A 21,748-nucleotide genomic window follows, 5' to 3' on the forward strand; every position below is an offset into this window, starting at 1 on the left:
CCTCACCACTCTTCCCTGGGAGCAAAGCTAGCTGCTCAGAAAACTTCCCCTCTCCTGCCTCATTCCCATCTTCTTCAAAGCCAAGGGGTCAGGAGCCTTCTAAGGAGCAGACGAGTTTAATTCCAGTTTACTTCTTGGAAAATAAACAGATCGAGAAGGGTGGCGGTACCTTCTCCTGTTTTCAACTGCAATGGCCTGAAACCCTTTCAGAGAGAGGGGGGGTGGTGGTGGTATTTTACTTAATTGTATGCATACAGCTTTTTTATTTAATAAAAGTTGTGTACATTTCAAAATTACTGTGTACTCATTTTTGAGTTTCTTTGGGACATTATGTTAAGGCAAACTATGATAATAGCATTTAGGGTTGAGATCATCTACAGCTTACCAGGGAGAAGAGTTCTTTCCTGTCAGAGGTCATAATTTTATATCATTCTTCGAGTAGTTTAATCAAATAATTGAATCAGAAATCCTTTACATTTAAGTTTGAGACTCGTTTTGTCTTCATTTCGTAACTCAATTGCCCTATCTTTTCTATCATAACCCTGAAAATTAAACCTCTAATTTGAGTCCAAATCACTTTTTACTAATTGAATAACTCTGGCTGCTTTAAGTAATTAATCCAAGTTCTGTATTTAAGAAGGAAAATTGAAGTTTGTGAAAAAGGCAAGACTTGGAGACACACGATTAAAAGAAGTTTGCACTTGAATTACTTTTTCCTTTTTATTTTCTGAGTTAGAACAACAACAACAACAAAAAACTACCTTGCTCCTTCTGCTTCTAAATTTATTTTTATCTTGAAAGAAAAGTCTTGGGAAGATAGATAAGAAAGAAAGGTGGGCATTTTTGGCAAATCCAAAAATCCAGTTAAGACATAGAAGAGAAAAAAAAAAAAAAGCCACACAAGCCTGCCAGAGTTTTGTGCAAGGCTCTAAATCACAGCAGGGTGCATCTTGAGTGCAGACACAGGAAGAGAATGCAGGATGAGGCTTCTGGGCCCGGATTCAACAATAGGGCGGCGGGGCTATTTGTCAAGCATTTGAGTATACAAAGCATGCATACCGGCGGCATTTTCTTGAAGCCCCATCCACAGGTGCTTTGTTCACACTTCACACACTTGCTGAGAAGGCTGAGGCAGTTTGTTCCTGTTCCTGAGTGAGCAGAGTACTTTCTGTCAATTGTGCAATCAGTCACTGTTGCTGTAGCCGGAGGGAACAGTTAGTGATTGTTTCTTTCTGGAAAAGATGCTACTGGCCAAGCCTCTTCTTTACAGCAGATGGAAGTAATAACAGAAAGCTGATGAGGTGAGTGGGGACCAGCCAAACCAGTACACGATTAGAGATTACTTCCGAGAAACATGAATTTCTCTTTACTTTACAAAAGAGGTACATTCAAAATATGTTTATGCAACAATGTTAAGACCTACCCTGTGATGCTTAATATGAAAGAATGGAATTTATTTTCACTATGCATAAGAAAAAGTAGAGAAATATGATTGTTCTGTAAAAGATAATTTATGATTTTCCTTGAAATCATTTTAGATCTACAAGAGTTATCAAAATAGTGGAATTATACCATTCACTCATATTTCTCAACTATTAATATCTTTGACAACTATAATTGTTTGGTTAAAAGTAAGAGATTATCACTGGTATAGTTTTATGAACTAAAATTTGATTTGTATAGCTTTTCCTTTAATGTCCTTTATAAAAATTAGAATTCAATCTAAGATAACATGTTGCATTTAGACATTATGTTTCCTTCAGTCTATACAATTTAGCCTTTTCTATCCGGGGTCAACATTCGACTAGGATCCTAAAGAATCAGCAAACACACATTGTTTCTATGCTTCTAGCCACTTGACCAAAGGGAAGGATGGCAGTACCCTGAGATACTGACGGAAAAGTCACACACAAAAAAAATGTCCTGAATGTGATCTGATTATTCCAACTGTACCCATGCATTGCCTTCCAGCCATCCTACTCACTAAAAATAACTAAAAAAAAATCATGGTTGAATCATTAAAAATAATACCATGTATTTTGAAAATATTGTTAATTATTTATTTGTTTGTGAGAGAGAAAGTGAGAAAGCGAGCAAGCTAGGGCCTCTAGCCACTGCAAACAAATTCAGACACATGTGCCACCTTGTGCATCTGACTTACTTAGTTACTGGGGAATCGAACCTGGGTCCTTTGGCTTTGCAGGCAAGACCTTTAACTACTAAGTCATCTCTTCAGCCCATCCCATCTATTTTTATCCTGCCTTGTATCAAAAATCTCAAGTGTGGTTAGAGTGAAGCATCTTTTTCAGGTAGTGGCCACTGAGGAGACCCACAACTCATCACAGTCCTGAGAATAAGTAACTCTATCACCCTCTGGGGCTCAATGAACAATGCAGAAGAGGGCGTGGAAGAGCCAGAGGATGAGTTACTCTTTCATTGCTAGGACAAACACCTGACCAAAAGCAGCTTATGAGAGGAAAGGGTTTATTTCAGGTTTACAGAATGCAGGGGAAACGCCCTCAATGGTGGATGATGCTGGCTCCCTTCTACAAATGCATGCCAGAGGGACACCATCAACAGCCAGCAAACACAACAGCCAGAACTCAGTTTGGCTCTCTATACACCTAGTAGGGCTGGGGTACAAGATATGCCCACGGTGACACATCTCTTCCCCAGCAGGGCTCCACCCACTGGAGGCTCAAGTTACAAACTCAATCTCAAAAAATAGAAAAAAAAAATCCTTTAAGCTATGAGGTACATACATTCACATTCAAACCACCACATTGAGGAAGGTATGAGAGACAGAGAAGAAGAATTTTGTATTAATTGTAAAATCACTAAAAAGGTAACTATTGTCCCCCTTACATTCCTCTTCAGAAAGTATCCAGTGTTCATTAATTGCATTCTTAATGAATTTATACTCATATCCTAAAAATACAAATAATATTACCACTATATATTTATATAAAATATCATAGTGGATTCTTAGAATACCTTCTTGTCTAAAGTTGGTATTTTGATGTATTTAATTTTTTTTCTTTGCTGATTCAAAACTTATATGCACAATTAAGTTGGTAAAATTTTGGGATACAGCAGAGTCAAAGTGTTCATACTGTTTCTACATCCTGATATTTATTCCCTTATGTATATTTATGTTTTCAAGACCTTATATGTAAGACAGGTATATCTTTAAGTTCACTGAGATGAACTTCCAAATAAGGCACAGCTATGGAGGAAGAGATATTTATTGAAGCTTACAGATCTAGAGGAAGCTCCACAATGGTAGAAGAAGTTGGCCTACTCTTAAAGGACTGGGAAGAGAAAGCAAAAACCAGAAGACAAAGGCAAAAGCACACATCACACTTCAGCAACTCCAGAAGGAACTCAAGCACTTTGCAAATCTTTAGACTGGAATGTCAAATCTATCACCACACCTTAGGGCTGGACCATCCAATGATAACTCCTCTAGCTAGGTGGCTAGAAATCCAAGAAGATTTAACAAACTCCTGAATCTACTGGGGACATTTATTCAAACTACAACAGCATTTCCCAGACTGGGAAATGCATTGTAATCCTTTGGGGGTTTGGAAACAATGTGCCCATTCATGACCACTCTGACTCAATGGGAGGGGTGGGAGTGAGTGGTAAGTGTTAGGTCCGGACAGAATCCCAAAATGGAGTCACCAAGGACAGCAGCATGGTGACAGATACATAAGGAAGTGGATTATCCACATTCCTCAAGAAACTGCCCAGCCATTATCCTTTCCTTCCCTAACAATGCCAAAGTCATGTTTTACTACTGTAATTCTGCTGCTCACTACTCTGGTCACACCCTGGCTATTTGAAATGGCTAATGTAAAGAACAAAGGAGTTCTATTCCCTTACTCACCTTCCCCCAACTGAAGAGTCCTATAAAGCACACTATCTGGAATCTCAGGTTGGCTGTGCTCCCTCTTGAAAGTCAGTCCAAGCAGCTCGCGATTTTCCCAAATAAAAGCTTCCATCTTTGCCTCTGAGTGGTCTGCATGGTCTTGGTCACTCCGGAATCTGACTGTAAGAAGACTAAATGAATAGAGTGGGAAGCCAGACTTGGATCTATTGATGGAGGTGAGTGTATTTATGCTTCTCTTTTTATAGAAAAAAATGCACTGTTGAATGAGTCACAATTTACCATATAGTGCACACCATTGGTGGATATTTAGCTTAGGATTCCTTTAACAGCATCCGGCTTGAGTAGGGAAACACACACACACCAAATCATAGCAGCCACCTCTAGGTGTCTGACTGATCAGTAGCATAGCTCCTTCTTGACTTGTGGTAGACAGACCTGTTGACCCAGTCTGCCTTGGCTGGAAAATGACTTTGTAATTAGGATCGATGTTAAATAATAGGAAAATGAATTTGACCTCAGAAAAGGCAGTTGCCCTGAGCATGTGTGTCAACTCAGGTTAATTTAGGGCACTCCTGTATGATTGGTGCTCATTTAAGTTCATTGCCAGAGCACCTGGTACCCAGATGGCTCCAGTAGCCAGATTAGGCTTGTGATGCTAGTGAGTGATAGCAGCATTAACCTCCCTGATTCATAGATTAGATGTTAGCTAATATTTAATGCACTTTTCTGTTAAGACGACTCAGTGAAAATTTCAAGGAAGGCAAGCATATGAGAAATGTTAGATGCTTCCTTGTGCCACCAGGCACAAGGGAAGATAAAATACTACATTTGGCCATTCAGCTTCATAAAGTAACATTGCCAGCAAATGTGACCAGATGTGCATTTTCTTTGAAATCTTTATGCTTTTTAAAAATATTTTATTTTTTTTATTTATTTGAGAACGAGAGAGAGAGAGTGAGAGAGAGAGAGAGAATGGGTATGCCAGAGCCTCCAGCCAATGCAAACGTACTCCAGATGCATGCACCACCTTGTGCATCTGACTTATATGGGTCCTAGGGAATTGAAACTGAGTCCTTTGGCTTCACAGACAAACACCCTAACTGCTAAGTCATCTGTCCACCCTCTTTATGCTTTTGAAAACTTTTTTTTCCCCTTTTTTGTGGCAGGGTCTCACTTTAGCTCAGGCTTACCTGGAATTCACAATGTAGTCTCAGGGTGGCCTCGAACTCATGGTGATCCTCCTACCTCTGCCTCCTGAGTGCTGGGATTAAAGGCTGGCTTCACCACATCCAGTTTAAAACATTTTTTAACAAAAGTGAAACTCGATAAATAAATACAAATGCTGAAAAAAAGTATAAGGAAGAGGATAAAACTTGAATGTGAAGTAATTGAATTTATCTGGACTCCTGGCTTATAAGAGAGTCTGACCCATATCAATGAGAATTTATTTAGAATCTTATTGCACAAAGACAATTTTTCAGTGGTGTGTTTTGAATATTTCTTCCCTGCCGAGCTCAGGGGTTCTCTTTGCTGAGAGTATTGAAATTCCAGTTTAAGATTCTTTTCAAGAGAAAAGCCATGGCAACATATTATAATGGTTGTAATTGCTGGATCTCTAACTTTTCATTTCTCAACCTATAGCAAGGCTTAGTGCTTGTTAATATTGTTATCACTCTGCTTGCATTCATCCAGTGCCTGGTATGCATAGGTATTAGAAACTAGAAAGCTGGCGAAGGAAAGAGATCTTGTTCTTGGTTTTAGAAGGTCACCTGTCAGGTGTTAAGGCAGATGTAATCATCAAGGTGGGACTATAACCCAGGGAGAGGTCCTTCTCTCTCCCACCCTCACCCATTCCCACATGCCTTTACTCCTTTACTTTATTCCTCTGAAGTAGGCAAGCATCAGGAACAGTTTAGTTACCGAGACACTGACTAGATTGAACAACAAACACTCACTTCTCCTAAACAATGTATCTAGCAACCTGTTGGGCACCTTTGACCACTCCCCAATACAAATAATGAATTCATTTTCTCCTCTCCTTAACAATCATTATTAGTTATTAGTACCTTTTCAAATATGTTCTTAGACAGGTCCAGGATTGGAAAAGAAGGAGGTCATCAAGGCTGAACCAGTTCTGGGTGCATTCACAGTAAGGCCTCTAAGTGAACTTTTATGGAAAACCTCTATTTACCATTGTATCCTATGCCTATGCATAGATGGATGTACATATGATTAAGACCATATGCGTCATGATAAGGACAATGCACAGTGGAAAAAATGTTACATATCCCAAAGCTGTCAATAGGACCAGAGGTCCACCCAAACTATGTCCCTAGTAACCTGTCCATCCTCCCCTAAAAGTCATATAAAACAAAGCCCCAGACAGCAACAAGGGCCCTGAAGGATTCTCCACTCCAGTGACCCACTGCCCCTTTAACAGGGTATCCCAAATCTTCATTGTTGTTTTGCACTTAGTCAAGTTTCTTGCTGTTTTATAACTTGTGCTCTTCTTCAGTTCATCCAGAAAGACACCAAGAACCTGAAAACACACAAGCCAAGTGAGAGAGAGAGAGAGAGAGAGAGAGAGAGAGAGAGAGAGAGAGAGAGAGAATGCCTGGTAACACTCCCTTTTCTGGTTTCCCTCAACTTTCTTCCTATTTCCTTTTCTGTGGCCTCTGGATGAGGAAGAGTAACCAAGGCTCCAGGAGATAAAGTTTCTGAACATGTAGGAATGGAATGACAGTATGCATCTCCTCACATGAGTGTATGAAGAGTGTCAAACCCTACTAGGGGACACAATGTCCTGAGACAAATAGCTCAGTCTTGGTGACGTAGGCAAGCATAGGGATTATGTGATTGACTGGTACACTGCTTGCCTTAGGCACTAAACACATCTCTTTCTGGACAGTCATCTAACAATCAGTTAGCAAGTCAGGATCCTCAGTGCACCAAGTAGCACATACATCTGCTTCAAACAATATAACTGAGTTATTCCCCTTAATAACCCACTTATAGTGTTCCTTTTCTATTCTCACATGCCCCTGAAGACATCTTGAAACCAAGGAATATGGGCTGGTAAACTCTGGGCTGGTTTTGAGTGTATATAACAGGCTGTTTGGGGTCGAGGAAAGACCTTGGACCCCCAACCCTATGTTCATTTCTAATTTTTAGTTAAAGAATTGAATAAAAAGAAGACTGAGAAGGATAATTATTAAATTAAATTATTAAATTATTAAATTTATTTATTAAAAATGTTTTTTATTTTTATTTGAGAGTGACAGACAGAGGGAGAAAGAGGCAGAGAGAGAGACAGAGAGAATGGGCATGCCAGGACCTCCAGCCATTGCAAACGAACTCCAGACGCGTGTGCCCCCTTGTGCATCTGGCTAACGTGGGTCCTGGGGAGTCAAGCCTTGAACCGGGGTCCTTAGGGTTCACAGGCAAGCGCTTAACTGCCAAGCCATCTCTCCAGCCCAAATTATTATATTTATTGAGGGAAGTACAAAGTCAAAGAAAGGCTAGAGACCACATGTGGAAGGCCTGGAAAAAACTAAAAGAGAGAAAAGAAAGTTCATGGAGCTCCTGCCATGAGGGGAGCTGGAGGGAATGAAGAACTCATGTGGAGAGTAAGGGATAGGGTCCCCTCCTGGCTGGGCCTGGGCCTATGCTAAGCCAGCTTAGGCCCAGCTGAGGGAAAAAAACCACAACTGGAAGATTTCAAGTGGTGAAACTCTGCCCTCCTCTTGCAAAAGTACTTATAACTTTAAAATATGAGGTGTATTTTGGCTCATGTGAATCAGAGAGAGTACAGCTGCTTGGTTAGGGACAGGGGCTGTCTCAGAAAAACCTTAGCCCTGACACCAAGTTCTAGGGACTGAACTTGATTATCCCCAGTGTTTAAATCCTATGGAAGACCTCCTTCCCAGGAGTGGTCCTAGTTTTTTTTTTTTTGTGGAAAAACAGGTCTAGGGAACTAGGCAACAGATAAGAAGTCAGATCATCTTTGAATTCTAGCAAGTGCAAACTTCCCTGCCTTTTTTTTATCTTCAGGGGTCCAGTCACCGTAACTATACCCCGCTCTCAGGTACATGCCTAGGAAGACAAATTGTGTTTTCTGAATTAACTCTTACACAGAAAGCTCTAACCATGGTTTAGAATTTTTTATTTATTTGAGCACGCACATGCACGTGTGTGTGTGTGTGTGTGTGTGTGTGTGTGTGTGTACCCACACATGTGCACATGCGCCACAGTCTCTTGCTGCTGCAACAAAAAATGACTGTCCAGCTTTATGTGGGCGACAATGGAATTGAACTTGGGATGGCTAGCTTTGGAAGTGAGTGCCTTTAGACACTGAGCCATCTTCCCATCACTCCCTAACCATTTTATACCTATACATGATTGAGAAGAAATACGATTAAAATGAAATTTATCAATAAAGAAGTTTATAAAATTTAAGCCTGTCAAATAAATAGAGAACCACCCAGACAGTGATCCTTAGCAACCAGCTCCTTCTTCCCCTGGACTTTAAAGCCCCACATAACAATGTGGGGACCTTGAGTCCTTTCTCCTCCTGTCTCTCTTGGCACCAGTTTCAAATTTATACTTTTGCCTTATTCTCTAATAATATTACCTGCTGCTTCACTATCTGGGTATCTTTCGTCATTTCTTCAATAAGATGTCAAGAACCTGGAAACACACAAATAGAGAGCACTGGTCTCATTGAGTAGAAGAGGACCCTAAGCTAAGACCCTGGACTGAGAAGATGGAAAATGGTTGATGTGTGGTGATAGACTCATATGTGAAATCATTACTTATATATGGGGCTAAATAAAAAGTACATTTTAATACATTTTTTGAGAACTATAAACTATCTATTGGGAATAGTGATGTTTTGGTTCAATTCATTCACAGAGTAAAGAAACTTAAGGACAAGTTACAAATGTGTCACTCCACAGAGGGTGTAATAGGTTTCAAACCTGATGTAATAGGCTATTAGTTTCCCTCAAACCACAACTTGAGCCATTACCAAGAGAGTAAATCAGAGCACATTAAGGATCAATATATATATATTTTTTTTTCTAAAAAGGGCCACTTTGTTAGTTAGCTGAAGTTTTAGCTCTGTGGACCATAACATTCTCTCTATGACAGTTACTTGACTGTGTTAAGAACTCATATGACTGCTCTAATAGAAATTTATTTGCAAATATATTCTGTGGACCAGATTTGTCTTAGGGACAGTGTTTTGCCAAATTTTACTCCATGGTAGGCTGTAGTTTGCTCAGAGGAGTAGGAGGTGTACGTGTGAATCCCAGTTTTGCCACTAAATTCCTAAGGAATCACCCCAGGGAAGTCACACGAGGTTCCTGAGATCACTGTGTGTCAAAAGCAATAATGAAACTCCCTTACTATCCTGGGTTATGATGGGCCAGGGAACAGAGCAGCTTACATAATTTGGAGAGGGAAAAATTTTCAAACCACAGAGGATTTTTGTGTAGGTATTATTTTGCTGCTGGACTTTCAAATGGAACTAGAAGACTTCACATTGAAAGGGGACAGCTTTTTCCTCTCCATAAGCCTCTGAAGTACATTTCATTTCCTCTGCAACTTCTTCTCCCTTCCCTATTTTCTTTCCTGACTGTGGTATCCCAGGCATGGCTTGTGATATACAACCAGCCCTTTCAGGGAGGCCAGCCAGGCAGTATAAAAACTTTCCTATGGCTCAATTGAGCATTGACATAAATGTAGAGCCCCTTCCCTCAAAGCCCATATTTCCCAATGACAAGAGCAAGCATTCCCCATGCTTTGATGGCAGCTGTTACTGCAGAGTGGTTAAACTGCATTTAGAAATAAGTGGTGAAATAATAGTTGAAGAAGGCTTTTTAAAGATTTTATTTTGTTCATGTTTAATGCTCCCTTTGCTCTGTGAGAGCAGCCTGGGGTCCATTATGTCTGAGAGAAATGACAGCTGCTTCCACCTCCCCCCACCCCAATTTCTTTATTTTAACTAAGACATCCTCTGTACCAGGTAGACAGATAGCTGCCTTGGGAAGGGTCACTACTTACAATAACCCTCTGCTCTATGACTAAGCTTTCATAACAGGTCAGGGAATACACAGATGGCATTACTGTCGCCCTGGGAAGAGTTGCTGTGTATTGCTTTGTGGCCTTGGGCAAGCCACCTATACTTTCAGGCCTCTGTTTTTAAAGAATTTTGAATTTCTAAGATGTCTTTCATTTTTTAAGTATTTTTATTTTATTTATTTATTTGAGAGAGAGAGAAAGTGGCAGAGAGAGGGCTAGAGAGGAACAGAGAGAGAATGGGCATGCCAGGACTTCCAGCCACTGAGAATGAGCTCCAGAAGCAGGCACTATCTTATACATCTGGCTTACGTGGGTCCTTGGGAATTGAACCTGGGTTTCTTGGCTTTGTGGTCAAGTGCCTTAACCACTAAGCAATCTCTCCAGCTCTCTTTTAGGTATTTTTCAGGTATTTCAGGTATTTTTGTTTATTTGCAAGCAGAGAGAGATAGAATAGAGATACCAAGAATGGGTGTTCCAGGGCCTCCTGCTGCTGTGACCAAACTCCAAACGTGTCACTTTGTTCATCTTTCTTTATGTGGGCAGAACATAGGTTATTAGGCTTTGCAGGTAAACATGCAACTTAACCACAGATCCATCTCTTCAGTCTCTGATTCTATTTCTTCGTATTCTTTTGACTTTTGTTCACACTCCGGTGAGGAAGAGATTAAGGTTCTAAATTCATGCTCTGTGCCAGAGATCAGCTGTATTTCAAGACCCAGTTGCATTTGTCATTGATGTGTCCACATATTAATGCAAGCACATTAATGCATGAGAAATCTAAGGTTCTCATGGAATTTGCTATGCTTTTTGAATTGCTGAACCATCAGCACTAAAACAGAGGCTCATCCAAATGTACTTTCCGGAGTGTATGTCATGTCAGCTAACATAATTTGACTGAGTAAGGCTGACTTGTCAAGGTATTTCTCCTGTGCCCTGAAAATTGTCCATGTTTTAAAATCAATGTGGGTAACATAGGAAGGGATATTTTCTTGTTTGTAAAATTTACAGAATGACATCTGTTACATATTGCCCAGCTCATGAATGGCTGAAATTGCATTTGATAAATTCTAGATCAAAAAGAATGTGGTACAAACTTAAAACAAACATCATCTTTCATGCTGATATTTAAAATGTGCAATGCTGTATGTGTCAAGAGAGTACTTCCACCTACACTCTAAGCTGGTCTAACTGGGGGAATTACCCGCCACTCATCCTCCGCCATAGCCCTTAGTCGCTCCCACTTACTTTTCTCTAGGCTTCATGTCTTTTTAATGTTTTCTTTCAGAGTTTTTACTCCATTTACTTCTTGATCTTGGTTTTCAGCTACTTTTTGTTTGGTTCCCTATAGATTCTGCTGCATTGTGTCCACTACGGAATTAGCCAACTGGCTGCCCTCCTCAGCTGAGAGTTGCCCACAGCTAAGATAATCAGGTGCAACTTAGAACCATGAGATCACAAACCACTTTCCTTATGATTGTGCCTAAGTAATGAGTCAATTAATGCATATTTTAACAAAATGTCATCATAGTGAACTACTGACTTGTAGCTTTTTCTTGACCCCCCCTTATCAAAATATCAAGGTCATTTTATGCTGCTACATAGATATTTTATGTAATTTAAATCATTTCATTAATTTGTAACTTCAAACTACTTCGGTACTCTTATGTAATCATGTTATTTTCTTTTCTTATTATTTAAAGTTATGAGGAATCTTAGTGTATATCATTGGATTAAGTCAAAATTTTTTTTAAATGCTGAAATTTGACTCAGAGAATTAAAAATATGCAAATTTTAGGTTTGCAAATTTCTATGTGCCTTACTGTAGTTATATAATGTTGAATTATTCCTTCTTTTTTGGTTTTGGATCTCAATATTTTTTCTAATATGGTGACTGTATGTTTGTGTGTGTGTGTGTGTGTGTGTGTGTGTGTGTGTGTGTCTGTCTGTCTGTCTGTTTCTCTGTCAGTAGAGAAGCGATAAAGAGAAGAGGAGTAGGGGACTATGACAGAAAACCAGATCAAATTTGTGGTTTTAATCTTTGCTTCTGTTTTCTCTAGCTGCTTTGTTTCCCCAGGTCCTTGGGATCAACCCCAGGGCTGTGTGCATTCTAGGCAAATGCTCTACCAATGAGTTATCCTTTCATCCTTGGTTATTGGTTTTTAACTAAAAAAACAAAACAAAACAAAAACCCCAAAAAACAAAACAAAAACACTGTTTTTGGTTTTTCGAGGTAGGGTCTCACTCTAGCCCAGGCTGACCTGAAATTCACTAAGGTGTCTCAGGGTGGCCTTGAACTCACGGCGATCCTCCTACCTCTGCCTCCCGAGTGCTGGGATGAAAGGCGTGTGCCACCAAGCCCGGATTAAAAAATATTTTTAATGTTCAGCAAAGGGAATGACTTAGAAGCATCATCACAGTTCTAACAAAAAGAATTCATCATGTCCAATTCATATTTTCATTTTGCAAATAAAGAAGCTCACACATGATATGGCTAAATGTTTCAACTAAAGTTTAAGAGTAAGTATGTAAACAGGAGCAGACATGACTGGTAGTAAGGTTTGAATTTTAATTATGAAACTAATTACTTTTCTATAATTATATAGATTATTTAATTCTTAGATTATTATAGAATTATAATTATATAGATATAACCAATCATGGGCATTGTGTTAGCTATAAAATAATTTCTTTTCAGGCACCCCTTGAGAAAGAATAGATGTATTGGCTTTTTGTGTCTGGATTTTCTTTAGATATTAAGAAGGCTAAGACCATCAATATTTGCTTATGAGGGTTCAAAGAAGGCAAAATCTCATAGACAAGATGCACATACATAACTTCAGTGAGGCAAACATCAATGCCATAACAAAGAATACACAGAAGTCTGTATATCCTAGAGAAGTGAGAAGTCTCTTTGAAAGAGTGGGAGCTGAAGGTCTTTTATGATAAGGCTGAGTTTGAATGTCAAAAAGTACAGAAAAGTTATGGCAATAAATGTAGTCTATTTGAAGTATAGCCTTGATAGGTTACATTTTATCCAAAGTATTATCATCAAATAAATGAAATTGCAACACTTTAATTATTATGTAAGATAATTGCTGTGGTGGTTTGAATAGACGGCCCCCAATATATTCAGTTCTTTATTGTTTGTAGTTTGCATCTGCTGGTTACCTGGCTGAAGGCAATGTCACTGGGTGATCCTAAGGTATGGTGGTGGGTTTCCTATTTCAATCTAAAGATATGCAAAGTGCGCCTAGCTGGAGTTCCTGTGTGCTGTGGCTTTTGACCTTTAGGCTTGTGCTTCTCTCTCTCCACTTGGACCTGTGAAGGCAGGCCAGCTTCTGCCATTATGGAACTTCCCCTGGATCTGTAAGCTTCAATAAATATCCCTTCCTCCATAACTGTGCCTGGTCTGGAAGTTCATCTCAGCGAATCTGAATCTGCCTGCTACAATTGCTATCTGCACTGAGAAGAGAATTGGTAGAGGTAGAATGAGGTGCATCCGTAAGATGGGGGAAAACTAACTATTTTAATGAGTTCACTGCTACATTTGTGTTCTGGGCTATGATTAATTCAGTAACAGCGGTGCTAAAATCCACTGTGTCATTTCTGAGGAAACTTCAAAAATGCTTCCTATGATTCACAGATGAATTAGCATCATGGAAAACTGAGGAAACAAAAGTGGGCATGGTAGTGGGACGTAAATATAATCTATTCCAGGGGCATGGGTCATCACATTCCTTCCTTGGGGAATGGAACTATTATTTATCAAAAGTTGCTTCTCTTTGGCAAAAAAAATAATAGAGTATTTCTAGTTTGGAGATTTCTAAGATTGAAAGCAAGAATTTTTCTTTATTGTCTCATCAACAGGGCAGAGTAAAGGCACACTATTTCTTCAGTGTGTCCATATATTTGATGCATTAGGCTGGAGTTTGAGTTAAACTTGCAAGCAATTTCCTGTCTAAATCATGCCCAAAGTTTGGGTTTCTCACTGCAAGCTAAGGCTTCTCTTTTATACAGACATCAATTTGAGGCTATCTCCCTTGTCCCTCCCTTCTCAACACCATCTCAGTGATAGGCCTAAAGAGAGGAAAGAATAGGAGTGGCTGTGGTTTCACTAGATTTCTTAACAACACACAGTGTTCTTTGCAGAGTCCATTGCAGTGAAGTGGCTCATATATATATAGATGGAGCACTCAGACTTCTGGTTTAGAACTCCAGCCCAAGACTTAAAGTTTTCTGAAGCCTTTAATTATATACTGCGCTTTGGTTCCATCACTAAAATTTATATATAAGTGTTTTTGGATAAGTTATTTATTTTTCCAGGGCTCAGAGCTGGGGGGTCTGAGACAGTATTATGTGGATGGAGTGTACACAAAATATTATGGTAAGGTGAGAAGTCAACTGGTATGCTTGGTGATCAATCTATGAACAAAAAGATCTGCTTGGAGGATGCCCTGGGGACAGTATGTCAGTGAGATGGCTTCTAAACTTCTATATTGCTCATGTCTGACAGAGGTGTACTAGGCTTCCCCAAGACTGGGACTTCAGGCATATGGATGCTCTCCAGTGGTCCATATAGTATAATTCTAGGCAAAGGAAGACACCCATAGGAGAAAAAGAGGGAGAGTAAAATAGTTACAATTAGTCACTAGGAGCCAGAGCTCTTTGGAGAATCCAGATGTAAGTGTGTGAGAGAGTTTACATTTTAAGGGTCAAATCCCATATATATATATATATATATATATATATATATATATATATATATATATATATATGTTGTTGTTGTTGTTTTGTTTTCTCGAGGTAGGGTCTTGCTCTAGCCTAGGGTGACCTGGAATTCACTATGTTGTCTCAGGGTGGCCTCGAACTCTTGGCGATCATCCTACCTCTGCCTCCTGAGTGCTGGGATTAAAGGCGTGCGCAACCACCGCTCGGCCCCATACAGTTTTTACCCAACTGTGTAGTTGTAATGAATGTAGTGAAATGTGGCTCGACTCTGGAACAATGGTGTTCTTGACAGGTAAAGTGAGTTTGTAATTTGCAGGAAAATATGGAGTCACTGGATATAGTCACAGTCAATGAGCATATCACAATTTATTGCTATTAATAAATACTTAACATTGGGAAATGTAAAGATTTCTTCATGCATTGCATGTTAAAAGATTGTATAATGGTTTGAGTAGTATTCATAGAATCTTTTTGCCCTATACTAGAAATTGATAGAATGATGATTTCTTTTGGGGAAAAAAAATGGAACAATTATATTCTGGTGAGAAGCAATGTTAAGCTGTTCATCAGCTTACCAGTCATTAATGTTAATGATGTGAATTGACATTTGAAGCTTATCACTGTCTCCTGGACTCCAATTCACAAAGAACAGCAGTGTAAAACTGAGACATAAGAGTAGAGGCAGCGGAAAGAGATAGAATTTGAGAAGTTCTTTTTATCTGTGATTTTGCTTATTGGAGTAAAAAAAAAAAAAAGTAATTTTGGAAATAGCCAACTGGCAATTTGAGGCAGGCTTGCTAGAATGACTATTTGGAGGCCCAATGGAGCCATGAGGATACATCGTGGGTTGCAGTGGAGATCCTGGGAAGAGCTGTGACCATGGAGCAGTTTCCAAGGAGAGCTGCTAACTCAGGAAGGGTTGTTCCCTGGGGTGAGAGCAGCCAAGCTGGAAGGCAGAATTGGATGCTTGATTTGTTTGACATCTTGTATTAGTTCAATTTTTCCTTGCTATGCCAATGCCATCTTTTGCAGCATGCATGTTTACATTGTCCCATTATTTTATTTTGGTTTTACAGAGTAACACTTAAGAGATTTTGAATGATGGGGTGTTTGAACAGTGTTGGGATTGATATAAAACTTTGGGGACTTTTAAAGTTGAACAGAACGCATTTCATCTTACATCATGGGTGGTTATCAGTTTATGGGGACCATGGCCAGGATGTAGTGGTTTGAATTCAGGGTCCCCAATAAACTCACACATTCTGAATGTTCGGTTTTCAGCTGACGTTTATGTGGACGATGAAGCCTTGCTGGAGGAGGTGTGTTGTTGGGAGTGGGCTTAGAGGTGTTATAACCATGCTCCCTTGAGCTACAGTTTGGCTCATTCTCCTGCTGTTTGCCACCTGTTGCTGCAAGGAGGTCATGTCCATCCTCTGCTCTGACATCTTCCCCCCAACTTCATGGAGTTTCCCCTTGAAATCGTAAACCAAAATAAACAGCTTTTCTCCTATCTGTGGCTTTTGGTCAGATTCTTGGTGCCATTAACAAAAAAGTTACTATAACACATACCACAAATGATTCTGAAAGCTAATTATAGATACATAAAATATGTTCATTTAAGAAATGCACAAGTAAATCTTTTTGCTGTTGTTGGAATGCCACCACAGGATCATGGGAGATTTTAATATGCTTATGTCAACTAATGTAGTCCTTTGCATCTTTCTGTCACTGTTAGAATCATTATTCTATGAAAACCACTGTAAACGATTTGCTTATATGATAATTTTCTTGTTTTGTATTCAAATGTTAGGATCAAATTATCAAAATTTGAGGGTGACATTTTCTTCTAGTGGATCAGAGAAAGTCTTACAATGTATCAAAGCTAGTGCAGACATACTTTTTGCTTCTTTGACCAATTTCTTTGCTAACAGGCTATTACTTTATTTTTTATTTTTTATTTATTTATTTGAGAGCAACAGACACAGAGAGAGACAGATAGAGGGAGAGAGAGAAAATGGGTGCGCCAGGGCTTCCAGCCTCTGCAAACGAACTCCAGACGTGTGCGCCCCCTTGTGCATCTGGCTAACGTGGGATCTGGGGAACCGAGCCTTGAACCAGGGTCCTTAGGCTTCATAGGCAAGCGCTTAACCACTAAGCCATCTCTCCAGCCCAGGCTATTACTTTTGAAAGGTTATGGTTGTCGTTATGTTCCCCTTCTCAAATACTTACATTGGAATTACTCTTATAAAAGTAAGGGTGTCCATTTGGGTACCAGATAAATGAGACATCTTTTATGAGGATCTAAGAGTTCCTAGTAGGATGTGTGTTAAAGAGACACTGCTAAAATACCCTACCACCTTTATGATATAAAATATCCCAAAATAAATATCTTTCCTTTTATTTTCTCCTTATTTTGTTGAATGCCTTTGTTGCAGTTGAAAGTACCATTTTGAGAACAAAGGAGTCTTCCAACAACATTTGTGGAGGATTATGAGCTTTATGTTGCTGAGGTACCATCCTAAGATTAATACGAGTTTACCTAATGAGAGCCACTAAGTAAGTGATCACAATCTTTAGGAGTAAGTAAATGTTCATCAATTTCCCTAACATCTGCAGGAGTAAGCACCTTGACTAATATATGCTTTAAGTTTTTAAATACCTTTTCTTTCTTTTTTAGTATTTTATTTATTTGTTTGTTTCTGAGAGAGAGAGAGATAAAGAATCAGAGAATGGGCATGCCAGGGCCTCTAGCCACTGCAAATGAACTTCAGACACCTGTGCCACCTTGTACATCTGGAATACATGTGTCCTGGGGAATCAAACCTGGGTCCTTAGGCTTCACAGGCAAGCATATTAATCACTAAGTCATCTCCTCAGTCCTAAACCGTCTCTCCTGCTCTAATTTTTAAAATTTGTATCCAGTTTCCCCTTATTCATTTCTCAATTTGTGCTCTTCAACTTGAAAATATCTTAAGGAAGCAGAACTGTATTTCCTCTGTTTTTAAAAGTGCTGTATTTGTCTTGGCTTGTTTTTGTTGTTGTTTGTTTTTATTTACCAATGAAATAGGATAGGTTTTCCCCACATTTCAGGATGTGTGAGATATATTTTTATTCCATCTTCAGAAAAGAATTTATGAAAAGAAATATTGGCACACACAAATCATGCAGAGCTAATTAGCCAGAGCCTCCACTGACTTCCAATTGTAATCACTACGGCTTGAAGCTGGAAGCATACCTTATGCATTTGGAATAGAATTTCAGTAGTAAAGAGTAAGCAGGACTTTTGAGGAAGACGTCCTTCAGTTGATTGAGGTTCATTCTTCATTCTCTTGGCTCTGCTGCCTTCCTGAACAGCTGGGCATCTTGCTGGCAAGAGGGCTCTTAGGAATTGGACTGCAGTTTTGCTAGGCCGGGGGAGAATGATTACATAATGACCTATCGTTAGCATTTAGGGGATGCAATGCTGAGATATGGCCATAAACAACTGTAGGCTACTCATGATGTCCTTGGTTAGGGGCATTTTGTACACAGTGAATGATACATCTCTTGATACCTCCGACTAATCTTACTATACATTCACATTCCTAACCCTCAGTTTGGCACTGTATATCCTTTCCCCATGGACTTGGGACATATTCTTTGAGAATTTAGAAAGTAGACAGATGAAAACAGGAGTATAAGAAGTAGGTAATTTTTATTTGTCTTCTCTTCACTGCCTAATTCTTTTCACAATGAAGCAAATCATTTTCTTTCTTTTTTTTTTTTTTTGTTGCTTGCTTGTTGGTTTTTTTTTTTTTTTTTTTTTTTACAAATAAGAGAGTGAAAGTCCTTTTCATCACCTTTTCTTTTTTTTTTTTTTTTTTTCTTTTCAAGGTAGGGTCTCACTCTGGCCCAGGCTGACCTGGAATTTACTATGTATTCTCAGGGTGGCCTCGAACTCATGGAGATCCTCCTACCTCTACCTTCTGAGTACTGGGATTAAAGGCATGGGCCACCAAGCCTGGCTGAAACAAACCATTTTTTATAAATATTTCTCTTCTGTGTGACAAAATTATATTAGTAAATAAAATGAGCAATAAAAATAATGGACAAAATGGGACTGGGCATGAAGTTCAGTACTAAGTATCTGTCCTGAACATGTGAAGTTCTGGGTTCAATTCTTTATCAACACCACATAGAAAACCCCAAAATAAATGCCTGGAGTAATGTTGTCCTTGTATCAAACTTTGCATGTGTAATCATGGCTACAAAAAATAAAGCAAGCTGAGCGTGGTGGCGCATACCTTTAATCCCAGCACTCAGAAGGCAGAGGTAGGAGGATCATTATGACTTCAAGGCCTCCCTGAGACTACATAGTGAGTTCCAGGTCAGCCTGGGCTACAGCAAGACTCTACCTCAAAAAACCAAAAGCAAAAATAAAAAATAAAACAAAATATTTACAGCAGAAACTTGAAAAAAAAAAAGATTAACATCTTTTAACCATGTTAATGTATTTATAAAAGAAGCAAATACTTATCTATATTTCACTGTGCATAAAACTAAATGCTAATCATATAATTTATTTTTAACATTCTTATTCAATAATACATAATACAATTTGATGTTTGAATATATTTGCTCATATTCAATAAAGAAATATTATTTTAATTTCCTAAAGAGCCATATGAAGCAACAGAAATTTCTGGAACACAAAGTATAGGCTTGTTATGGATTAATAAATGTCTCAAATCACAAATAAATCTGTAAATTGCATGTTTTTGTGAAATTGATTGCAATGGTTTTGACTTGTTGGGGCATTTTAAAAGTTCCTATTTTTATCTTTAGCAGAAAAAAAGTTACATTTGGTGATATTGAACGAGAGACAGGAATAAGTTAGCTTTTTACAGATGGTTAATCAGAAACAGAAGCCGTAAGAAGGAACAAGGAGACAGGACCCTGCCCACCTAGCACCTGAACTCGGCATCTGATGCAGTCTCCCCCAAGATGACTACAAACAATTCCTCAGCAACAGAGCCCCCTGTCTCTCCAACCTCGCATACCTGGGCTGAGCTGGTTCCTCTGGGGCAGCTCCGTGAGTCCATTAACCAATCAGGTCTTTCTCTTACACACACTGGGTAATAAAAGGGAGCTTGCAGTGTGTATGAGCCTTCTCTCCTATTTTGGCCGCCTGACCTGAGTTTTTTTCACTTGAATAGCACTAACATTCCCAGTCTCTTTTCCAGCCTAGCTGGGAAAGGGGAAGAAATTTTTTTTAAAAACATTCTTAGGATTTGTTTTGTTTGTTTGTTACTCACATGTATTTTGTCTTTAGATGGTTTTCTGCTAAACTCTGTGTCTTTCATGTGTGTAATAATTGCCCTGGCTCTCTTGGCCACACATTCTCTAGTATCTGAATCTCCTATTCCCAGTCTTGGTGCCTCCTCACCTGTTACATGTATGATCTCTGGTCTTCGAGTTCTTCACTATTTCTTAGTCCTTTCTGTGAAGTCCTTTTATGTGAAGGGGATCTTTGGTTCTTATGCTTTGCCTCCAGAGCCTTTTTACCCCTGGAGATTTCTCTGTGATGGAGATCCATACTCCTCCCTTTTCTCTTCAAGCCTGGAAAGTGGAGGGGTGGGAGGAAGGGAGAATGGGAGGGAGTGGAAATTCCCTTCTGGTTTGAGTCTCTTTAAACCTTATAATTCAAAATTTACCCTCCAGGAGTCTGTTTTTCTCAATTCTTTGTTAAAATAGAGAAGAGCCCTAATGCTGGGATTCACAGGCCTGGGAGGAACCATCCTGAAGCCACAAATCCTGCATCAATATGTGAAATTTTTCTCCTCATGCAAAACAAACAAACAAACAAACAAACATAGGGATGGATAAAAATCAAAGACAACATCATCTTATTAATTTATTTAAAATAAATGTTCAGTCTTGGCTGTGAATGTTCAGATACTGCCAATTTCACTTCTTGCAATATGATCACTGGTTTTCTTACAAGGCTTCCCCAATCACTGCCAAGGTAAAGCCTGACGCTGCTCCCTTCCTTAGCATATCTGCAAACCCAGGAGCTATTGCCTCTTGGAGATGGTTTTATTTCAGCATAGGATTCCATAGTCATAGATGTCAGTGGTGATTGTAGGGAGACATATCTCTATCTCACCTATCTTTATCTATATCCATATATATACAACTATTCTATATCTATCTAGATGTAAGTATTTAGAAATTAGGAATACAGCAGGTTAGATATAAAGCTCAAAACACAAATGGAACAAGTTTAGCAGCTTGTGTCATTAATTTGTGATATTTACTTTTAATTAAATATCCACACATTATATGGACCTTTTAATTTTGTTCATGGGAAATGTGAATATTTGAGGAAATTGAACCCAGGAACAATAGGCTTTGAAAGCTATTGCCTTTAACCACCAAGCAGCTATCACCCCAGGCCTTTTATTTATATTTCTAATGTGTTATTTTTCTTCTCAACTTTTATGAGGAGATTTGACTTCATCCTAGTATATGAACACTTGCCTTTTATTCACCACACCCAAATAAACCACAAGGATCCATCACTCCACATGAAAAGCCAAAGAACTGTAGGATAAATCCATGGGTTTTTCAAAACTACCTGAAAACATTTTTTAAATACTGTAAATTATGGATTTGAAAAAAAATGTTTTAGAAGAACTCAATTCCCCACAACATAATATTATTTTGTTATTTTTATTGATCAATTTGTTGTAGATGAAGGATTTTCCATGAATATTTTGTTCTCAGGATATATCTCCTTGATAACAACTATGCTGACATTACAAAGCTTCCCTTTAACTTTGCATTCATTTCAGGAGAGACTTGGCCTGAGTTGCTAATTCAGTTCCCACAAGTAATAAACATTAACACATTCCTTTATTCTACAAATATTTATTCAGTAGTAGTTCTATTTTTGTATTATAAATCATTTTTAATTGATAAAGGCTCACAGTGACTGTGGACAGTTTGTATGTAAATTCAAAATCCTTTTATTTTATTAATTGTATAGAGCTATTTATAAGAGAAAAA

Source organism: Jaculus jaculus, chromosome 1, assembly GCF_020740685.1.
Source record: "Jaculus jaculus isolate mJacJac1 chromosome 1, mJacJac1.mat.Y.cur, whole genome shotgun sequence".
NCBI classification, from domain to species: domain Eukaryota; kingdom Metazoa; phylum Chordata; class Mammalia; order Rodentia; family Dipodidae; genus Jaculus; species Jaculus jaculus.